Here is a 5,469-nt window from a genome sequence, read left to right on the forward strand (position 1 = left end):
AGATAATCTTTAAGGTCCCTTCCAATACAAACCACTCTATGGTTTTTATGAACATGACTTCAGTGCTTTTATATGAAAAACCAAAGCTGATAGACAGTAAAAAATGGGAATTCTATTCTCAGTAACACTAAATATTCAGTAATGCTTACACAACTATAACTTTCTATAAATATTACTAACAATATTACTGTTGTTCCATGCAGTCTTCACTGTAATGCTTGTTTGACCTTGTTGCATTCATTATCATCTGAGTGCTGAGGAGAAGTGGTGGTATTGGAAGGTCCCTTACACAAATGGGGCTTCATAAATGAAAATGCACAGCAGGGGATTTTTATAGGATTATTCAGCTGCCTGTTTTCCCTTGAGAGCTTCTGTCCTTAACCACTTCTGAGAGTATGTCTATTCTGACTTATTTTATCTGAGGTTTAAATGTCCTTTGCATATTTTTGCCCAGGACCAAGAACTGATCTCATGACCTAGATGTTAAATTGAACCTAACTATTCCCTTCCTGCAGGGAGCTCTGGCAGTAAACAAGAAAAATCACTTATGAATTCAAAACTTGTGTAGTCAGAACTACCGAAACATTGGTAAGCCACACGATGTTAAAATCACTGGTTAGGAATGATCCATAACGAGGTCAGAGGGAGTGGCATGCTTTCAAAATGGCATCAGCTGCTCTTGAGTCACTGACCATTCAAAAACAAATTAGTGATTGCTTATGGACCAGTCAATGCTCTGGACAAGAAGCAAGAGATGAGATAGGACTTGGTGTTTGCCATGGACTGCCAGGCTATAATAAAGGATAATCGAAGTTCTTGAAGTCTCTCTCAAAACACGCAGGAGCACTTTGTTGCTGGAGATTGGTGTTTACTTTGCGTATTCCAGGTCAGAACAATATTTTGTCCTTTAAAAATTACTGGGTTTTGAAGTGGTTATTTATTTGGAGGAAGACTTAAAATGAAAATTAATACTTGTTATAGATTATTTTGCAAGATGCCACAAAGCATCAACAGAGAAGGAAGGAACTTGGGTTTAAAGCATCAGCCTGATCTAGAAGGGGAATGAATATAGTTCTTTCCAGTATTTGAAAAAGGGGAAAAAGAAAACAAACAAACAAACAAAAAAAGCCTCAACAAGACAAAAATCAAGGGAAATGAATGAAGATGGCAATGTGTTCTGGTTTTGACTGGGGCAGAATTAATTTTCCTCTTAGTATCTGGTACAGTGCTGTGGGGTTTTTTTTAAGTGTGAGAATAATGTTGATAACACAGTGATGGTTTAGTTTTGCTATGCAGGGCTTACTCCAAGTCAAGGACTTTCCAGTTTCCCATGCTCTGGCAGTGAGCAGGTGCACAAGAAGCCAGGTGGGAGAATGGCCAGGACAGCTGACCTGAATAGACCAAAGGGATGTTCCATATCATAGAATGTCATGCTTGGTATATAAACTGGGGGGAGTTGAGGCTGGGAGGCGCTGACCACTGCTCAAGGCAGGGCTGGGCATCTGTCAGTGGGTGGTGAGCAACTGATTGAGGCCTCACTTGTCTGTTTCAGGTTTTATTCCTCTCTCTTTTTGTTGTCTCAATTACTATTATTATTATTTTAATATTACTATTACTTAATTTGAATTATTAAACTGTTTCTATCTCAACCCATGTGGTTTACAATTTTTTCCTGCTTCTCCTCCACATCTCACTGCAGGGGGGAGCTGTGTGAGCAAGCAGCTTTGTGGTACTTGATGGCTGGCTGGGCTTAAACCAAGACACAACACTAAGGGAAGCAGAAGTACACAGTGAGAACTTATGGCAAGCAGAGCTAAAGAAAATAGGAAGATGTGGTTTTTGAAGTACATTTGGAACTAAATAAATAGTGACTGTATTGGTCCATTACTGGCACGGCAGACAATAATCATACAAAAAACTGTCACCAGACCTCACTGATACTGTGGGACTGTGCCCCTTGTCTATGACAGTGCCCCTTGCTGCCAGTCTGGGCTCCCAGTATGCCTTTCCTTGAAGGGTAGTCTGGTCTTTTAGCTCTCTCACTACAGCTGCATAAATATGTAGTTTAAGAGACACATTCTTCAGTATACCAAATTTAGCACCCAAAATTAAAAGTACACAGTAAAAAACTCCTTCAACCTTCTTGGTTGTTTTACAGAATGTGAAAAAATATATAGGTGGATCCTAAACAGTATCTTGAAAGAATAATAACCTATATTTGGTACAGCACTTTGAAACTGTGAAGAATTCTCAGTAACCCTGATTCAATGCTTTCTTTTTTTATATCCTAGAGCAAACACTTCTTCATAAAATGCTGCTTTTTTAGGATAGAAGTGCTAGATATAATGTTAAATTTTAGGTTTTGTTCAGACAGACTCATGAAAAAACCCTGTAATTAGTTGTTTGGCATGAAGTGGCTCTGGAACACTTTGAGAGGAAGCAACATAATGAAATGTTACAAGAATAAGCCAGAACAACCTGCTCTGCTAGCAGCACTTTGCTTACTCCCCAGAACTGAAGTTCCTGCTTCAGTCCTGCCTGAGCTGCCTCTCAAATCAATCAACAGTTGTCCCACACGTGCTGTAAAAACCAGAACTGTGCTTAAGTGCCTGAAGCCTCATTTATGCAATTGTTGAGAGCCTGAGTGGCAGAGGTGCTTTGACAGAAAACTATAAGCTCTGTCAGCACTGTTGCTTCAGTGTTTGAAGAGATGCTGCTGCTTCTCTTGCCAATGTCTCAGCTTCTCAAACTTCAGGAGGTTGCTCTCAGTAGTTTCTCCCCAAGAGAATTTTAACGAGACTTGTTCGTGCTTCAGGCTTACTAAACCTCAAGGGGGCTTTCTGACCTCTGATTACAGCATGCATGGCACTTGTTCTGTCAAGTTCTATCTGGATATCATTCCTTTCACACTAAAGGCTAGTCCTTCATCACAGTCAAAAAAAATTAAGAAGACCATTTTAAGAGATGCAAAATGCAGAAGTTGACATCTATAGAACTAAAATAACACAGCTTTGACATAATGTGTTATATTACAGAAAGCTGCCTTGAATTGCTTTAATAGAATCTTGTATTGTATTTCCTATTACATCTGTTTGAGTACTGATGTCTTCCCAGCTCCATTCATTGTTGTAGTCTGAAGTGCCAAAGGTGTCTTTCAGAATTTGGACACATCTCCCAACAAGCTGCAGAGCTGGGGAGTACTTGTTTATGGGGTGCCACAAGGTGGCAACTAGGGCCTTTCTTTAAAAAGCCAAGAAACTCCTTTCTAGACAGGCTGTGACTATTCAATATAGCCTTTAATGTGTCAAACAGGCAGGAAGCTCTCCAACATAGCAGAGGTGGCTAATTCACAAGTTTAATGTGAAAACCATAAATCTGATCCAGTTTGTGAGAAGTACCTTAAGGTACTGGAAGGCTGCAATTAGGTCACCCTGAAGCCTTTTCCAGGATGAACAAAGCAAATTCTCTCACCCTTTTCTCATAGGAGACATCCTTCATCCCTCTAATCAACCTGGTGGCCTGGACTCTTTCCAGCATGTTGATGTCCTTCCTGTGCTGGGGACCATGGCATGCTGTTGGAGTCCCTCTCCTGCCATGGAGCCCTGGGAGATGGGCCCTGAGGGCACAGACACGGGGTTTCCCTGGCAGGAGAGGGACCCCAACAGCATGCCTGCACTCTTTTTTGCAATCCTCCTCTGATTTGCAGAGTATATTCCATATCTGAATATACTCTGGCCACAACATTATGCTCTGCCACGACTTGCTGCCTATGGTGTATGTTATGGAAGGAGAGGTGAAGGTAGGCAGCATAGAAGTTACAATCCAGCCGTATGCTGTTCTCAAAGGATCTTGGCTAGAGGATGTCCTTAATGCCAGCATTGTGATCCTCTCTTGCATCTCTGAGCCAAACAAGCCCCTTGCTTCTGTTCCTCTCCAATTCACTCTTCTCTGATTTATGGGGAAATGCCCTCATCCCAAAGTTCTGTGGGCTAAGCCTCTAAAGAAACTTGTACCAAAACAGAAACCAAAAGTGACGAGTGCAAGGTTCACTCTTGTTTTCTCAGGAGTAAGAGGCCGGTTCCCACCCTACAGCTTGGGGACTGCTTTATGTCAAAAGCTCTCTGAGTCCCCACAAGGACCCACCCTCCTCACAGGGAGGGAGGCAGGAGGCAGAGTCGAGCCCGGTCTGGACAGTGAGTGCACCTGGGGCCACTCTCACCTGCCAGTGCAGGGATGAGTTGAACATCTGCTAAATTCCGCCTAGCAACTGGAAATGCAAACAGCCATCATCTAAAACACTGAAATAATAGTCAATGCCTATGGCACAAAAAAGACTATAGTGACAGAGAGCCCTTGATTCCCACGCTATGAATCCTTCTCTTTTTATTTATTTCCAGTTTATCCTTGCTAGCAGGTCTCAACTTCTAGTCTTAAAAAAAAAAAAAATTCCTGTGTGTTTGGGAAATAGACACATCCTTTGGTTGGACTGACCAAGTTGATCTCCTATCTAAATCTGTCTGTAGATTTCCTAAACTTTTGATCTCTTGTCATGTCAGATTAAAATTAAATTGAAGAAACTTCCTGTTCAGGTAAGGCCAAGAGTCTGACTTCCAAAAGCCAATCATGTCCTGGGCTGGATCAAAAGCATCGCAGCTGGCAGGGCAAGGGAGGGGATTCTGCCTCTCTGCTCTGCTCTGGTGAGATCCCACCTGGCATACTGCATCCATCTCTGGGGTCCCAGCACAGGAAGGACATGGACCTGTTGGGAGTGAGTCCAGAGGAGGCCGTCAAGTCGGTCAGAGGGATGGAGCACCTCTCCTACGAGGAAAAACTGAAAGAATGGGGATTGTTCAGCCTGGAAAAGAGAAAGCTTCAGGATGACTAATTGTGGCCTTCCAGTATCTTAAGGGAACTTGGAGGAAACATGGGGCAAGACTATTTACAAGGGTGTGTCGGGACAGGACAAGGGTGAATGTGTTTAAAGTGAGAAAGAATAGGTTTAGATTAGATACCAGGAAAACATTCTTTACTGTGACGGTGGTGAGGAACTGGAACTGGCAGCCCAGAGGTAAGGTGGGATGATCTTGGACGCATCCCTGGAAATATTCAGGGCCAGGGTGGACCGGGCTCTGAGCAACCCGGTCTAGTGGACGGTGCCCCTGCCCACCGGGTTGGAACCAGATAATCCTCAGGGGCCGCTTCCACCCCAGACCCCTCCCGGAGTCCGCCCGTCCGGAGCCGCCGCTTCCGCCGCGCGGTCCCTCCCGCGGGCCGCCCCCTCCCGGCAGCCCTCGCGCCGGAAGCGGCTGACGACAACAACAAACACCGGCGGCGGCCGCGCCAGGCAGGGTTCCCCCGGTGTCCGCGGCCCCCAGCCCGCCCCGCCGGCCCTGCCGAGCCGCCTCTCCCCGCCCGCCGCCTTTCCCCGCCCGGCCGCGGGCCCCGCCGAGGCGCTGCGCGCCCCCGCGG

This window comes from Corvus kubaryi, unplaced genomic scaffold (genome assembly GCF_017639235.1).
Source record: "Corvus kubaryi isolate FWS band 111438036 unplaced genomic scaffold, C.kubaryi_AGA036_p1.0 37312, whole genome shotgun sequence".
Classification (NCBI taxonomy): Eukaryota; Metazoa; Chordata; class Aves; order Passeriformes; family Corvidae; genus Corvus; species Corvus kubaryi.